Source organism: Mobula birostris, chromosome 19, assembly GCF_030028105.1.
Source record: "Mobula birostris isolate sMobBir1 chromosome 19, sMobBir1.hap1, whole genome shotgun sequence".
Lineage (NCBI taxonomy): Eukaryota > Metazoa > Chordata > Chondrichthyes > Myliobatiformes > Myliobatidae > Mobula > Mobula birostris.
Window position 1 is genome coordinate 31,989,563 of NC_092388.1, and position 18,832 is coordinate 32,008,394.

General features: G+C 43.7%; 1 protein-coding gene across 1 annotated transcript in view; it reads left to right on the forward strand.

The window, feature by feature from the left end:
- The first annotated feature begins 4,089 nt into the window (after positions 1–4,089).
- LOC140212337 (C-C chemokine receptor type 3-like) overlaps positions 4,090–18,832 on the forward strand; it is a 33,122-nt gene continuing 18,379 nt past the window's right edge. Inside the window, exon 1 of the mRNA XM_072283037.1 lies at positions 4,090–4,167. The gene's annotated coding sequence lies outside the window, so the exon portion shown is untranslated. The remainder of the gene's footprint in view (positions 4,168–18,832) is intronic.

Consider the following 18,832-nt stretch of genomic DNA (forward strand, 5'->3'; position numbering starts at 1 on the left):
AGTTTATCTGGTCCGGGTGACTTATTTACCTTTAAGTCTTTCAGCTTTTAGAGCATCTTCTCCCTTGCAATAGTAACTGCACTCACGTCTCTTTCCTCACACATCTGGCACACTGCCAGTGTCTTCCTCAGTGAAGACTGAGGCACAGTACTCATTTAGTAATCAACCATCTCCTGAGCTCCCATTATTCCTCCAGCCTCATTTTCTAGCAATCCTATATCTCTCTTTTTGTTTTTTTACATACTGGACAAGGCTCTAACTGTCCAGCTTAATATTGTTTGCTAGCTTACTTTCATATTTCATCTTTTCCCTCCTAATGATTCGTTTAGTTGCTCTCTGTAGTTTTTAAAAGCTTCCCAATCCTCTATCTTTCTGCTAATTTTTGCTTTGTTATATGGGCTCTCTTTTGATTTTACATTAGCTTTGACTTCCCTTGTCAGCCATGGTTGTACTATTTTGCCATTTGAGTATTTCTTCATGTTTGGCATACATCTATCCTGCACCTTCCTCATTTTCCCAGAAACTCACACCATAGCTGCTCTGCTGTCATGCCTGCCAGCATCTCCTTCCAATTTACTTTGGCCAACTCCTCTCTCATACCACTGTAATTTCCTTTACTCCACTGAAATACTGCTACATCAGACTTTACTTCCTCCCTATCAATTTTCAAGTTGAACTCAATCATATTGTGATCACTGCCTCCTAAGGGTTCTTTTACCTTAAGCTCTTTAATCACCTTCGGTTCATTATGTAACACCCAATACAGTACAGCTGATCCCCTAGTAGGCTCAACAGCAAACTGCTCTGAAAAGCCATCTCATAAGCATTCAACAAACTCACTCTCTTGAGATCCATTACCAACCTGGTTTTCCCAATCGACCTGCATGTTGAAATCTTCCATGACTATCATAATGTTGCCCTTTTCATACACCTTTTCTATTTCCCGTTATAATCTGTAGTCCACATGCCAGCTACTGTTGGGAAGCTCATAGATAACTGCCATCAGGGTCCCTTTACCCTTGCAGTTTCTTAACTCAACACACAAGGACTCAACTTCTTCCAATCCTATGTCACATCTTTCTACTGACTTAATGCCATTTTTGACCAGCAAAACCATACCATCTTATCACCCTCTCCAATATAATGTGTAACCTTGGACATTCAGCTCCCAACTATAACTATGCTTCAGCCATGATTCAGTGATGGCCACAACATCACACCTGACAATCTGTAATAGTGTAACAAGATCATCCACCTTATTTCTTATACTCCATGCATTGAGATATAACACTTCGAGTACTGTGCTTGTTACCCTTTTTGATTCTGCATTCCTAATGCACTGATACTCACCCTGCTGGCTGCAATTTTGTCCTATCATCTGCCTGCCCTTCCTGACAGTCTGACTGCACGCTATCTTTGTTTTTTTACCAACAGTCCTATCCTGCGTCCCTTCACTCTGGTTCCCACCCCGCCCCCTGCCCCGCCAAATTAGTTTAAACCTTCCACCGCAGCTCTTATGAACCTGTCTGCAAGAATATTGGTCCTCTCGGGTTCAGGTGAAACCCATCACTTTTAAACAGGTCATACCTCCCCCAGAAGAGATCCAGTGATCCAAGAACCTGAAGCCCTGCCCCCTGCACCAGATTCACAGCCATGCATTTATCTACCAAATCATCCCGTTTCTACCCTCTCTGGCACATAGCACAGGCAGCAATCTGGAAATTACTACCCTGGAGGCCCTGCTTCTCAGCTTTCTGCCTAGCTCTAAATTCACTTTTCAGGACCTCTTTGCTCTACCTTCCTATGTCATGGGTGCCAAGATGTACCAATTCATCTGGCTGCTCTCGCTCCCCCTCCAGAATGCTGTGGATGCGATCCAAGACGTCCCTGACCCTGGAACCTGGGAGGCAACGTACCATCTGAGTGTCCTGTTCACGTCCACAGAATCTCCTGTCTGTTCCCCTGATTATCGAGTCCCCTATCACTACCACTCCCCTCTTCTCCGTCTTCCTTCTGCACCTTGGATCCATGCTCATTGCCAGTAACCTGGTCTCTGCGGCATTCCCCTGGGAGGTCATCCCCCACAACAGTATCAAAAATGGTATGCATATATACTGTGCCAATGTCCACAGGGGTGCTCTGCGTTAGATGCCTATTCACATTTCCACTTCTCTTGACAGTCACTCAGCTACTCGCCTCCTGCAACTTAGGGGTGACTACTTCCCTGTGACTCTGATTGATTATCTTCTCACTCTCCCATACAAACTGAAGTTCATCCAGCTGCTGCTCCAGATCCCTAATACAGTCTTCAGGGAGCTGCAGCCAGATGCACTCCACGCAGATGTAGTTCCCTGGGAGACTCCGGGTCTCCCAAGACTCCAACATCCAGCATGCAGAACACACAATGTCCATTTGCTTCACTAGGTACAGTAAGAGAGAAAAAAAAAGAAACCATAACAGAAGCTTACCCACAACCAACACCTCTTCTGAGCTGAAGCTTCCTTTGCGTCAAAGCCTGACACTCCTACTCTCACCACTGGCCTACTCCCTTCTATACTTTTAAACAGGCGTTGCCAACCTATAAGCCTGCTCCTGCCATTGAACGGGCTGCTAGAATGCCCTCCTCCCACCTTCTTATTCTGGCTTCTTCCCCCGTGCATTCCAGTCCTGATGGAGGGTGAAGCAGCTTGAAACGCTGATTGTTTTTCCTTCTCCATAAGTCCTACCCGACCTGGTGAGTTCCTCCAGCATTTTGTGTGCGAAGTCCTGTAGATATTCAGTAGGTCATGGAGCACCAGTGAAGAGGAAAACAGGAGGATGGCCAAGGAGGGGAAAGAGTAGAAACAGGGAGAACAAGCCCGCTGCTTCTGTAAGGAGTTTGTGCATTCTCCCCATGACTGAGTGGGTTCCTATCAAGTGCTCCAGCTTTCTCCTACAGTCCAAAGATGGATCAGCTGGATGGTAAGATGTCTGGCCATAAGTTGTGCATGATGAGTCTAGGGTTATATCAAGGGCTGCTGTGTGGCATGGCTTGAAAGGCCAAAAGGGCCTATTCCACGCTGTATCCCAATAAATAAATAAACAAACAAACACACACAGAAATAAACGAACAAACAGATAGGTAGATTGATAGATGGATAAAAATAAAGAAGTCAACCTGATGTTCCACCCAGTCCTGCCATTTTACTTATTAACCTGATTAGTGAAGGTGGGACTCCTCTGTAACTTATGAACATATGCATGTTGGAGTTCAGATACTCCATGATGTACTAATTGCAATTATAATCTGGTCTCTGCTCCCTCGTCGGATCAAGGCAGACAGCAGAAGATCCTGAACTAGAAGAGAACAATTACGGTGTTTAATTTACATTTCCTGCCACTTGGGCAGGAAAATCCTATCAGTTAACATTCTTGAGTGAAATTGAATGATTCTCTGCCAAATAAATTTCTACCCAGAGTCACTACTAGTCATCTATTTGCACCTGTGTGTTCACCAGACATACCACTAATGTGGTTAGATTCATTTGTGCTTGGTCCAACTAGGTCAACACTTGTCTATAGTTGCTCACAGTTTTGTTACACAGTAAAGGTTAAAATAACATACAATCATAAATACAAGAGATTCTGCAGATGCTGAAAATCCAGAGCAACACATACAATTAGCTGGAGGAACTCAGTAAGTCAGACAGCATCTATGGAAAAAAATAAGCAGTCAATTCTTCGGGCCAAGATCCTTCATCAGGACTAGAAAGGAAGAGAAAAGATGCCACGATAAGAAGGTGGGGGGAGGGGAAGCAGAGTGAACTGGAAGGTGATAGGTGAAGCTAGATGGGTGGGGGGGTTGAAGTTGGGAAGTGATAGGTAGAAAAGGTAAAGGATGAAGAAGAAGGAATAGAATAGGAAAGGAGAATGGGAAGGAGGAGGGGCACCCAGGGAAGGTAATGGCAGATGAGGAAAAAAGGTGTGAAGCCAATGAGGGAAATTGAAGAGAGGAAGCGTAACACAGAATCTGATTTTTTTTCAGATTTAAACAGAAGCTCAATGTGTCAGTTAACTGGTGGTTGGAAACAAAACAAGAGAGCCCATATATGAAACTATAGAGAAAAAAAAAAGAGTATTCTTCTGTAATATTTTTGCAGTCCTGGTCGAAGGAATACGATCAAAGAGGTAATGTTGAGTTTCTGCATACAATAATTGAAATGTATGTATTGTATAACTTTCAGATGAGTTCTAGCTAATTTGTAAATGTTTGTTGGCATTGTCCTTAAATAGTATCTGCTTGCTAAGATGAACAGATAAAGATTTGGCTTTGTTTATTCACGGTCACAGATTTTTCTTGAGAGTATGCAGAATTTGTCCACAGATCTTATCATGATATATGATGTTATTGCTCAAGATGGAGTAAAAAGTGATCAGATTTGTTATGATCCTCAGATATTTGCTGTGCATGGCAGTGTAGTTGATTTGGCATTTAAGATCATCAAAATAAGCTTTGCGAGAATATTGTCTGTGAATATTGCCAAACCACAAATCTCTGTAATTTTCTCCATAAACATTACAGCTCTCCCTTATTAAGATATTCTTTAAAATCGATTTATGTGGCCAAATTCATAGTAATCTGTCCTAATACCTCCTTATATGGTACAGTTTCAGCTCCCTGAAGGTGTTTCTCTAGGTAATAAGGAATCTTAGTAAGTGGAAATTTTTAGATTATGAGAACACTCAGTCCTAGTTTATTGTCATTAGAAATGCATGCATGCATTAAGAAATGATACAATGTTCCTCCAGAGTGATATCACAGAAAAACAGGACAAACCAAAGACTAACACTGACAGAGCCACATAATTATAACATATAGTTACAGCAGTGCAAAGCAATACCAACATTTGATAAAGAACAGACCATGGGCAGGGTAAAAAAAAGTCTCAAAGTCCCGAGTCGATCGACTCCCGAGTCCCCGATAGCAGGTGGCAAAGGGAGAAAATCCCTGCCATAAACCTCCAGGCACCGACAACTGCCGATGCATTGGAAGCACCCGACCACAGCCGACACTGGGTCCGTCCGTCCGAAAACTTCGAACCTCCAACCAGCCCCTCCGATTCGGTATCCCGAGCGCCATCCTCTGCCGAGCGCCTTCGACCTCGTTCCGGCTGCCAAAACAAGCAAAGCCGAGGATTCAAGGCCTATTCCTCCAGAGATTCCGGACCACACAGTAACAGTAGCAACGAAGTGGGCATTTCAGAAGTTTCTTCAAGTGTTCCTCCGTACTCTCATGTCTGTCTCCATCAAATCAGAATTGTGTACTGTCCCCTACTTGACAAATAACAGATATCATTCACCGGAGAGGCCGCGCGCACTGCGTCGCGCCGCCATCTTCTCCTCCTCCTCTTCATATTTATTCATATTTTGAAATTTTACAGCCTCGGTTTGCCTCAAAAGAAATTGAATCATTGATAAAATTATTGGTGGAATTGTAACAACAGATTTCAGTACTTTGCTGCCTCCTCTATCTATGATGAGAAAGTATAATGCATTTATAATAAGAGTTATTTTTAATGACAGTAAAATTTAAATACTGGCAATGTTTATGTATCTTGTTTGAAGCTTTACTTGTCCGATACATAGGGTATTTCAAGATACTCTGCAGCCAGAAGTCTTTCTCTTTTTCAATTTGCTTGCAGCTTTTTCAGTTGCTTGATGAACAAGAGTGGCAATGAGACTGGCTTGTGAAGTTTACTGTAAAATGGAGTCAAGGACAGAGTTATTGTTGAGGAGTTTCTATAAGTGTTACCACCAGTATTAATTGACTGTGCTTTGTCCTTTTTAAGTTCACTTCCATTCCTGGCTCTCAATAGATTGGACCTTGAAGGGTCTGGGTCGTGTCTGGCCTTGACAAAGCATAAGAATCCACTTCTGTTCTTTAAGTCACAGATATTCTGTTGGACCTCAACATTCAGTTGTCGGTACAGGTCTTCCTTTTCCTATGGTCAGAGTTGGGTTTCCAAACTAAAACAATCTGTATAATATAAATTAGCTCATATATCTCCTTGCAATTCTCATCAAGACAGCCCTGATGTCCTTTTGTAAAAGGCACGGACTCTCTACATGGGTGTATTTTAGAGTAGACTGTTTACCCTAGGGTCATCTTTTGACTGATCATCAAGAAATCTTGGCTGTGTTGGTTGAGAAACAGTTGCAAATTCAAAGCCTTCTCTATCTGGGACATGAAGGACATGCCACAGACTTCAGTGTCATAATACTAACAACATATTTGTGAAAGGAGAACACTCTGCAGCAACAATTCCTGCAACAGCATTGGAATCTTCCTGCTGCCTGTCACAGGGTCATTCCTAATTGCTGGAGAGCTGCTTCTTGAATTGTATTATCGATTGTGTTCATCCAGAGCAGACTTTCTCAACCTTTATGCCTTGGAGGAAACCTTGAAATAATTTTCAGGTCTCAGGGAACGCCTGTGTAAAAAATTATTATATGTACAGCTCACGGTAAGTTAGAGTGATCAGTAAGTTGTAGATATAATAATCCAAAAATAATTGTCAATGCTATTTGGAGTAGAGAATGAATTTTTAGCCAACCTTTCTTGCTTTTGCTGCAGAAGTACTCAATTCTGGGTTGAACTTGAGATGAGTACACATGGATTTCATCTTCACTGAAATGAGATGATTTCTATCATTACTCTTGATGTTTGTTAAACAAGAAAAAGCTTGCTCACACATGTAAGAAGTTGAAAACTGCAGCAAAATCTTCATTGCTTTCTTATGAACACAGGATACTCTTATTTCACTTGTCCAGGGGCAGGTCAGTAAATCTTATCTTGAGTGCATGATCAGAATGCAGCTCACAAAGTTTTCCACTTCTCTCAAAGTCAAATTCTCAGTCTGAGCAGAAGATTCAGAGAAAGTCTCCCTCACCCAGTAATACACTTGTGTTGAAAGGGAGAAAAACCCTGTTCAATTTTGTTCTGCAGGTGTTCTTCTAGGTGGTATTCAACAAGACTTGAGACTTTCTGATATCCTTCCTCACTCTCACATCCAAGCAGCAGTGGAAACATTTCAAGATTTCTTTTTGCAACATGAGTTTTCCAAGGAGTCAGTTTCCATTTAAATCCAAGAATCTTATCACTTGGAGTCAGAACATTTTCTCTAGGGCTTTGCAGAGACTTGTTCAACTGGTTCATATGATGAAAAATGCCTGCTAAGTGGGCTAGTTTCTGCAGCCATTCTTCATCTTCAAAGCTCTCAGCAAAATCTAGCCTACTATTTTCTTGAAAGTACTCCTACAATTCACCTTTCAGCTCAAACGCCCTGTTGAGAACTCTTCCTCTGCTAAGCCACCGAATTTCTGTATGTAGCAGGAGATTGGTGTACTCTTCGTCCAGGTTTTCACACTGCCTTTTAAACATTCTTGAGTGAACTGGTCTTTGTTTCACAAAGTTAACCATTTTTGTAGCATCATCCACAACTTCTTCCATTTCACCTCCAAGAGTTTTTGACATCAGCACCTCTGTGAAGAAAGCAGTGTGAGGTGACAACACAACTAACGTTCCAAGCCTACACTGGTATCAACTACACTCACATGGGTCCTAGCTATGCCTCTCTTTTTGTTGGCTATGTGGAAAAGTATGTTTAAAGCCTAAACTGGTATAAACTACACTCGCATGGGTCCTAGCTATGCCTCCCTTTTTGTCCGATACATGGAAAAATCCATGTTTTAAGCCTACACTGGTATCACTCCCTAACTTTTCCTATGCTACATCGACAACTGCATTGGTGCTTCTTCCTGCACCCATGCGGAGGTCGTCGACTTCATCACCTTTGCCTCCAACTTCCACCCTGCCTGTGTCATCGGGGAGGCCGGAAAATCTTTCACTGGGGACCCGAAGACCTGAGATCTTTGCGACCTTCAGACACAGAGCTTGTAAAAAGCAACAAAACAGACTTATTAACATCGTAAACGAGCGGGTTGTTGCTATGTCACCCGCACTCTGTGAAAATGGGAGACACTTCCCTCTCCCTTATTAGAGAGAGAGAGAGAACCTGTGGCTTGTTGAATGCTGGATGAAATGCGATAGTCTTTGGTGTAACTGCGAGGTCTCTGTCTTTGCTATCGCTTAACTCACGCTTGTGCTCAATAGCAGGTGCGCTTTTTTTACCGGGGGTAGGGGGGTTCGTTGCTTGCTGCCACTTACACACGGGAAGGGGGAGCTTGGGGGGGGACATTGGGGTTCTCATGTTTAACTGTCGATCATTCTTTGCGGCACTTCTCTGTTTTGTGGACGTTTGTGAAGAAAAAGCATTTCAGGATGTATATTGTATACATTGCTCTGACATTGAATTGAGCCTTTGAACCTTTGATATTTGCCTCGTCCATTTCCGACACCTCCCTCCCCTTTCTTGATCCCTCTGTCCCTATCTCTGGAGACAGCTTATCTACCGATGTCTATATACACCTGACTGTCACAGCTACATGGACAATACCTCTTCCCACCCCTTTCCTTGTGAAAACACCATCTCCTTCTCTTAATTCCTCCGTCTCCACCATTTCTGCTCTCAGAATGAGGCTTTTCATTCCAGAACGAAGGAGTTTTCCTCCTTTTTCAAAGAAATGGTCTTCCCTTCCTCCACCATCAATGCTGCCCTCAACCACATCTCTTCCATTTCGCACACGTCTGCCGTCACCCCATCCTCCCACCACCCACCTGGGATAGGGTTCCTCTTGTCCTCACTTACCATACCACCAGCCTCTGCGTCCAGCATGTAATTCTCCATAACTTCTGTTTTCTCCCACGGGAGCCCACCACCAAGTACATCATTACCTCCCCCCACTCTCTGCTTTCCACAGGGATTGCTCCCTATGCAACAGTCTTGTCCATTTGTCCCAACCCACTGGTCTCCGTCCTGGCACTTATCCTTGGAGGCAGAACAAGTGCTACACCTGTCCCTACACCTCCTCCCTCACTACCATTTAGGGCCCTGAACAGTCCTTCCAGGTGAGGTGACACTTCACCTGTAAGTCTGTTGGGGTCTGTACCCGATGCTCCCGGTGTGGCCCTCTGTATATCAGTGAGGCCTGACGTAGAATTGGAGACTGCTTCGCCGAACACCTATATCCTGCCAGGAAAATCTGGATCTTCCAGTGGCCACCCGTCTTAATTCCACTTCCCATTCCCATTCCAGCATATCAGTTTATGGCCTCCTCTACTATCATGATGAGGCCACACTCAGGTTGGAGGAGCAACACTTTATATTCCATCTGGGTAGCCTCCAACCTGATCTCTCGAACATTGATCTCTTGAACTTCTGGTAATGCCACCCCACCATTCAACATTCCCCAAACCCATTTCCCTGTCTCACCTTATCTCCCTATCTGCCTATCACCTCCCTCTGGTGATCCTCCCTCTTTTCTTTCTTCCATGGCCTCTGTCCTCTCCTACCAGATTTCCCCTTCTCCAGCCCTGTATCTCTTTCACCAACCAACTTCCCAGCTCTTTACTTCACCCCTCCCCCTCCCAGTTTTACCTGTCACCTTGTGGTTCCTCTGCCCCTCCGCCCACTTTCGTACTCTGACTCCTCATCTTTTCTTCTCTAGTCCTGATGAAGGATCTCGGTCCAAAACATCAGCCGTTTACTCTTTTCCATCGATGCTGCCTGGCCTGCTGAGTTCCTCCAACATTTTGTGTGTGTTGCTCGGATTTCCAGCATCTGAGAATTTTCTCTTACTTGTGTTGTTGCAACATGAGGCATTTCTTTTTTGACAAGAGAAATGAAACTTCTCATGGAGCAAGCCGTTGATGGGGTGCCATCAGTACAGATGCCAACATAGTTCCTAGAAGACAGACCTTCTGTTTCCAAATATGAAGACAAAACATTAAATATAGGAGGAGGAGAAGATGGCGGCACGACGCAGCACGCAGTGGCCACTTCGGTGAGTGATATCTGTTATCTGTCAAGTAGGGTGCCGTGCACAATCTTGATTTGATGGAGACAGACATGAGAGCACGTCTTCGCTGCCGCTGCTACTGTGTGATCCAGAATCTGCGGAGGAGAAGGCACTGAGTCCTCGGCTTTTGCTTGTTGCTCGGCGGCCGGGGCGGGATCAAAGCGCTCAGCAGAGATGGTGTTTGGTGCTTGGTTTTGGAGGGCTGGTCGGAGGCTTGAAGTTTTCAGACGGACTCAGAGTTGGCTGTGGTTGGGTGCTTCCAATGCGTCGCCAGTTGTTGGCGCCTGGAGGTTTATGGCAGGGAGAGTTTCTCCCTTTTGCCGCCTGCTATCGGGGCTATCAGGAGTCGATCGGAACTTTGAGACTTTTTTTACCGTGCCCATGGTCTGCTCGTTATCAAATTATGGTATTGCTTGGCATTGCTGTGACTATATGTTATAATTATGTGGTCTTGTCAGTGTTAGTCTTTGGTTTGTCCTTTTTTTTGTGATATCACTCTGGAGGAACATTGTATTATTTCTTAATGCATACATTTCTAAATAACAATAAACTAGGACTGAGTGTCCTCATAATCTAATAATCTAATATCCTGGTGGCGTTCAAGGGGAATTTGGGGGAGTTAAGTCAGGAAGGAGAGGTTGACATCACAGCAGAAGTTGAGCAAGTCTATTCAATGCTCTTAAAACACACCTCACACTCCTCATCAGCCTACTGTCCTCCCTTCCATGCAATACAGCGCTCACCAATTATCAACGGCCTCCCCTTTCTCTCATAAAAAGCTGAGAATGGATTCAACCAAATAAACACAGTCATACTGGGCTGAGAGACCACTAAAGAGATTGCTAATGGGGCTGCTCGGTCACAGCCCTCCGCAGTGAGCACTGGCATCACGCGTCAATGAAGTTAAAAAAAACGATGATTTTTTAAAATCACAATCTCTCGCGGAACCCCTAGTGACCTCTTGCGGAACCCTGGTTGAGAAACCCTGGTCCAGAGAGTTGATGAGCATGATCTTGATTACGTGCCAACTTCAAATGGGAAACAGTACACATAGTCAGTCTCTATGTATGACCATGTTATACGACCTCAGAACTTTGACTCTATTAGTAAAAAAGAGCATATTAATCAAATTAATATGTGTGGCTGAGGAACTGGTGCAGGGAGCAGCAATTCAGATTTATGGATTGTTGGGATTTCTTCTGGGGAAGCTATGAACTGTAAAAAAGAGACAGGTTATGCCTGAACCTAATGGGGACCAATACCCTTGTAGCAAGTTTTCTAGGGCAGTTTGAGCAGGTTTAAACTAATTTATCAGGGGAATGGGAACCAGAGTGATAGTGCTGAGAATGAAGTGGTTGGCTTACAAACAGAGTCAGTGTTCAGTGAGACTGCTAACAAGGAGAGGCAAATGATAGGGCAAAATTGCAGGCAATAGGATGAGTTGCAATATAAAAGGTGGACAAAATCAAAAATACAGGACTGAAGGTGTATTTGAATGTGTGCAGTATACAGTATAAGACAGATGAACTTGCAGCACAGTTACACATTGGCATGTATAATATTGGTGACATCACTGAATGGCTGGAAGAAGATTATAACTGGGAGCTTACCATCCAAGGATACAGATTGTATTGAAAGGACAGGCAGGAAAGCAGAGGAGTTGGCATGGTTCTGTTGGTAAAAAATGGAATCAAATAATTTAAAAAAGGTGATATAGGGCTAGAAGATGTTGAGTCGTTGTGGGTAGAGAAAAGGAACTGCAAGGGTAAAGAGACCCTGATGGGAGTTATATACAGACCCCAAACAATAGTAAGGACATGCCCTACAAATTACAACCCGGAGATAGAAGATGCATGGCAAAAGAGCAATCATACAATGGTCATGGAAGATTTCAATGCGCTGGTAGATTGGGAAACTCAGGTTGGTGCCAGAACCCAAGAGGGGGACTACCTACAAAATGGCTTTTTAGAGTAGCTCATGGTTGATAGGCATTTCTAGATTGGTGTTGTGCAATGAACCAGAATTGATTAGAGAGCATAAGGTAAAAGAACCCTTCGGGGAAAGTGATCATAATATGATGGAATTCACCCTGAAATTTGAGAAGGAGAAGCTAAGTTCAGATGTATCATTATTACAGTGGAGTAAAGGGAATTACAGAGGCACAAGAGAGGAGTTGGCCAGAATTGATTGGAAAAGAACACTGGCAGGGATGTCATCAGGCTGCAATAGCTGGAATTTCTGGAAGCAATTCGGAAGGCACTGGATAGGTACATTCCAAAGAGGAAGAAGTATTCGAAAGGAAGGATGTCACAACCATGGCATCTTCTCTTCAGTCAAAGTGAACATAAAAGCCAAAGGGTGGGAATATAATAGAGCAAAAATGAATGGGAAGTTGGAGGATTGGGAAGCTTTTAAGATCCAACAGAAGGCAACTAAGTCATTAAGAAGGAAAAGATGGACCAGAAAAGTAATCCACCAATAATATTAAAGGGGTTACTAAATGTTTCCTCAGATATATGAAGTGTAAAAGAGAGGCGTAAGTGGAAATTGGACCACTGGAAAATGATGTTGGAAAGGTAGTAACAGGAGACAAGGAAATGGTGGATGAACTGAATAAGTATGTTGCATTAGGCTTCACTATGGAGGACACTAGCTGTATACCAGAAGTTATGAGAGTGTTAGGGAGCAGAAGTGTGTGAAGCTGCCATTAGTAGGGAGAAGGTTCTCAGGAAACTGAAAGGTCAGAAGTTAGATAAGTCAACTGGATGAGATGGTATCACCCCAAATTTTTGAAAGAGGTGGCTGAAGTGATTGTGGAGACATTGGTAAATGATCTTTCAAGAATCAATTGACCCTGGCATAGTTCCAGTGGAATGCAAAATTATGAATATCACTCCACTCTTTAGGAAGGGAGGGAGGCAGAAGAAAGGAAATTATTGGCCAGTTAGTCTAACATCAGTAGTTGGGAAGATGTTGGAATCAATTGTTAAATATGTGGTTTTGAGGTATTTGGAGGTGCGTGATAAAATACACCGCAGTCAGCATGGTTTCCTCAATGGAAGATCTTGCGACAATCTGTGGGAATTTTTTGAAGTAAGAACAAGCAGGATTGACAAAGGAAAGTCGGTGAATGTTGTGTACTTGGATTTTCAGAAAGCCTTTGACAAGGTGTCACACATGAGCCTGCTTAATAAGTTAATAGTCCATGATAATACAGGAAAGATTATAGCATGGATAAAGCAGTGGGTGACTGGCAGGAGGCAAAGAATGTGAATAAAGAGAGACTTTTCTGGTTGGCTGCCAGTGACTAGTGATGTTCCAAAGGGGTCTGAAATGGGACCAATTCTTTTTACATTATATGTCAATGAATTGGATGATGGAATTGATTGCTTTGTGGCAAAGTTTGCAGCCAATATAAAGATTGGTAGAGGAGCAGGTGGTTTTGAGGAAGTAGAGAGGCTACAGATGGACTTGTACAGATTAGAAGAATGGGCAAAGAAGTGTTGGATGGACTACAGTGTCGGGAAGTGTATGGTCATACTCTTTGGTAGAAGAAATAAAAGGGCAAACTATTTTCTGAATTGGGAGAAAATTCAAAAATCCAAGGTTCAAGCAGACTTGGGAGTCCTTTTGTAGGATTCACTCAAGGTTATGTTGCAAGTTGAGTCGGTGGTTTGGAAGGCAAACGTGATGTTAGTATTTACCTGCTATATTGGAGGCAGTTTTGGGCTCCTTATCTAAGAAAGGATATGTTGATGTTGAAGAGATTTCAAAGGAGATTATCCCTTACTCACTTTTCCTTCAGTTAGTCCTGATGAAGGGTCTCGGCCTGAAACGTCAACTGCACCTCTTCCTAGAGATGATACCTGGCCTGCTGCGTTCACCAGCAACTTTGATGTGTGTTGCTTAAATTTCCAGCATCTGCAGAATTCCTGTTGTTCCTGAAAATGATTCCAGGATTGTAAGGTTGTCAAAGGTTTGATGACTCTGTGCCTCTACTCGCTGGAATTCAGAAGAATGAGGGGTGACCTCACTGAAACCTTTTGAATGTTGAAAGACCTCAATAGAGTGGATGTGGAGAAGATGTTTCTTGTGGCGGGGGAGACTCAGAATAGAAGGACATCCTATCAGATCAGAGATATGAAGGAATTTAGGTTTGGAAGGTATTCAATCATTGTGGATAGAGTTAAGGAACTGCAAGGGTAAAAAGACTCTGATGGGAGTTATATACAGCCCCCTCCCCACAAACAGCAGTAAGGATGTGGTCTACAAATTACAACAGGAGAAAGTAAATGCATGCAATAGGGCAATCATACAATAGTCACGGGGAATTTCAATATGCAGGTAGATTGGAAAATCAGGCTGGTGCTGGATTCCAAGAGAGGGAATTTCTAGAGTGCCTACAAAGTGGCATTTTAGAGCAGCTCATGGTTGAGCCTTTTAGGGGATTAGCCATTCTGTTATGCAATGAACCAGAATTGATTAGAGAGCTTAAGGTAAAGGAACCCTTAGGAGAGAGTGATCATATTATGATTGAATTCACCCTGAAATTTGAGAAGGAGAAACTAAAGTCAGATGTATCAGTATTACAGTGGAGTAAAGGGAATTACAGAAGCATGAGAGAGGAGTTGGCCAGAATTGATTGGAAAAGAATGCTGGCAGAACATCGGCAGAGCTGCGATGGCTGGAATTTCTAGAAGCAATTCGGAAGGCTCAGAATATATACATCCCAAAGAGGAAGAAGGTTTCTAAAGGCAAGCTGACATAATCACAAAGGCAACAAGAGAAGTCAAATCAAATATAAGAGCCAAAGAGAGGGCACATAATAGAGCAAACACTAGTGGGAAGTTCGAGGATTGGGAAGTTTTTAAAAACCACCAAAAGGTAACAAAAGAAGTCATTAAGGTAATAACTTTCAATTAATTCAAGTTACCTGGCCCCGATCATCTTAATTTCACTATGGATATCCAGTCCCTATACACCTCCATCCCCCAACAAGAAAGAAGGCCTCAAAGCTCTTTGTTGCTTTCTGGACACCAGACCTAAGCAGTTCCCTTCCACCACCGCCCTCTTCCCACTGGCGGAACATGTCCTCACTCTTAATAATTTCTCCTTCAGCTCCTCCTACTTCTTTCAAACATAAGCTGTAGCCATGAGCGCTCGCATGGGTCCCAACTATGCCTACCTTTTTGTCGGCTACTTGAAAAGTCTATGTTCCAAGCCTACACTGGTATTACTCCCCAACTTTTCCTATGTTACATCGATGGCTGCACTGGTGCTGCTTCCTGCAACCATGTGGAGCTCATCAACTTCATCAACTTTGCCTCCAACTTCCAGCCTCTCCGCAAATTTACCTTGTCCATTTCCAACACTTCCCTCCCCTTTCTCAATCTCTCTGTCTCTATCTCTGGAGATAGCTTATCTACTGATGTATATTATAAACTTACTGACTCTCACAACTACCTGGATCACATCTCCTCCCACCTTGTTACTTGTGAAAACGCCATCCCTTTCTCTCAATTCCACTGTCTGTGCCACATCTGTTCTCAGGATGAGTTTTTTCATTCCAGAGCTAAGGAGATGTCCTCCTTCTTCAAAGAAAGGGGCTTCCTTTCCTCCACATTCACTGCTGCCCTCAACTACATCTCTTCTATTTCTCGTACATCTGCCCTCATCCCATCCTCCCACCATCCTACCAGGGAGAGGGTTCCTCTTGTCCTCACCTACCACCCCACTAATTCCCTCATCCAGCACATACCTCTGCTTAACTTCCGCCACCTCCAACTGGATCCCACCATCAAACATATCTTTCCCTCTCCACCACCCTCACTTTCTGCTTTCCACAGGGATTGTAACATACATGGCTCCCTTGTCCATTTGTCCCTCCCCACTGATCTCCATCCAGGCACTTATCCTTGCAAGCAGAACAAGTGTGACACCTAACCCCGTATCTCCTCCCTCACCACCATTCAGGGCCCCAAACAGTCCTTCCTGTAAATCTGTTGGGGTCATTAACTTTATCCAATGCTACTGGTGTGGCCTCCTGTACAGCTGGGAGACCCGGCACAGATTGGAAGACTGCTTTGCTGAGCACCTACGCTCCGTCCGCCAAAAGAAGCAGGATCTCTCAGTGGCCACCCATTTTAATTCCACTTCCTATTCCCAATCCAACATGTCAGTCTATGGCCTTGTCTACTGTCATGATGAGACCACACTCAGGTTGGAGGAGCAGCACCTTATATTCCATCTAGGTAGCCTCAAACCTGATGGCATGAACATCAATTTCTCGAACTTCTGGTCATGCCCCCCACCCACTTTTCAACATTCCCCATTCCGATTTCCCTATCTCATCTTATCTCCCTATCTTCCTATCACCTCCCTCTGGTGCTGCTCCCCATGGGCCTTTCTTTCACGGCCTTCTATCCTCTCCTATCAGATTCCTCCTTCTCCAGCCATGTATCTCTTTCACCAATCAACTTCCCAGCTCTTTACTTCACCCCTTCCCCTCCTGATTTCACTTATCATCTTGTGTTTCTCCCTCCCCTCCCCTCCCCTCCCCCAACTTTCTCACTCTGACCGCTCATCGTTTTTCCAGTCCTGAAGACAGGTCTTGGCCTGAGACATCGACTATGCTCTTTTCCATAGATACTGCCTGGCCTGCTGAGTTCCTCCAGCATTTTGTGTGTGTTATTAAGAAAGTAAAGATGGAATATGACAGCAAGGTAGCCAATAATACTAAACAGGATACCAAAAGTTTTTTCAGATACATGAAGTGCAAAAGAGAGACAAGAGTGGATATCGGACTGCTGGAAAACTGATGAGACTGTACAACTACATATCAATTAAATAAACTAACACACATGGAGGTGGCTTTAACTGACATATTCACATTGTTGAGAGAGAGAAAGAGCTATCAATGAACATGCATAGTTATCAGCCCATAATCAGTGCTAAGGGGAGTCATTGTGCTAAAAGAAATAGATCCATACATTGCATTTCCTTCCCCCTTTAGATCAATGTAACATAAACTATATGTAACAAAACATTCAAGTTCCCTTTAACAAACCATATTCAAATAAACATGCTTTCACCATAACAGTCCATAATTAACTTCACTATACGAAAGGTTCAGTCTTTTGGGTGGAACTTTGTTTCTTTCAGGATAGTGCCTTTGGAACTGTAGCCTGGCATTAGGTTTGGCCAGTGTCTTGTCAAAGACAACTTTCTCTGTTGGAGATGTCACGTTGCTTTTGGTGACATAAGCATCACTCATGTAAGTCTGATGGCTGCAATGAATCCGTCCTGTTGGATCCAATTGACTCAGGTGTGTTCTTTGGTTGAGCATCCAGTATCTGGTCCACATGACATCTCCACGTCTGATCCCAAACATCCACTGTGCACATCAGTGGTCTAGTTCTTGCTGCTATCCTACCGGGTGTCAACTTGCTTTCTCGGAAGTCACACGCTAGGATTCCTGTCCAACTTCGAAGCTCCTTGCTGATTTACTTAGCGACTGGCTAAACTGCTTATTCTGCACTCCGCTCCATAGATCTGGTTTCGGGAGGCCTATGTGAGGTCTTAGATTCCTGCTAATGCACAGCATTGCAGATGTTTGATTTGTTGTCACATGAACAGAGTTCCGACACACAAAAAGGAAGTTGGCCACCTTGTCCATAGCTTTAATGGACTTCTTGAAGGTTTGGACAAACCTTTCAACTAACCCATTTATTGATGGATGGTGAGGAGATGCCTGGAAATGTTTGATGCCATTTTTCTTCACGAATATTCTGAACTCTTCTGATGTATATTGTGGTCCATTGTCACTCAGTTTGTTCTGATGACCCATTTCTGTAGAAGATAGCCCTCAAAGCGGAAACTGTCTTTTCTGATGTGGTTGACTTCATTGGTATGACCTCAGGCCACTTCCAATGAGCATCCCCAGCAATCAGAAACAAAGAATCCATAAAGAGCACGGTAAAGTCAATATGTACTCTTTGCCATGGTGATGATGACCACTCGCACAGGTGTAACAGTGCCTGTGGAGGTGCATTTTGAACTCCAGAACAGCTTTTGGTCAAATCTTCAATCGGTCAATCGGTTCCCGGCCACCACACGTAGCTGTGGGTGAGACTCTTCACCTTGACTGTAGGTACCCAGGTGTCCTTCATGCAGATTTTCTAACACTCTGGTGCGCAGTTTAGAAGGAACCACAACATGAGATCCACACAACAGCATTCTTTGATATAAAGACAATTTGGTCTCATCTCACTGAGCGCTCTGGAAACATAGGATTAACACAAGCTGGCCATCCATGCATGGTGATGTCATAGACTATTGACAATGTCACGCCAATCCTTATTTCTCTTTGTCTTTCAGAATTTGTTACCAGCCATTAGTCCATCAATTTTGTGTGGAACACTCCTGGTCACAGAATAAAGACTCTTCTTCTTCAGTTATCAACAGTGGAAGACGTGGCAAACCATCAGTGCTGCTGTGTTGTTTGGTACCCTTGAACTCTCTGTCCGAAGAGTGGGCTCCAAGGAAAAGTGCCCAACGTTGCAACTAGTTAGCAGACATCACTGCGATTGCCTTCCTAGGATTGAAAGTGGACACAGGGGGCTGGTGGTCCATCACTAGCATAAACTGCTGTCCGTAGAGTTAGTGGTGGGACTTCTTTAGTCCTCATACTAGACGAAGGGCCTTTGAGTTGATCTGTGTGTATTTGTGTTCTGTGCTCATCAATGATCTGGAAGCATATGCAACCTGATTTTCAGATCCATCTTCGATAGTGTGTGACAAAACAGCACCAATGCCATAAGGGGACACATCGCATGCCAGTCTGATGGTCAGGGATGGGTCATAATGGGTGAGCAGT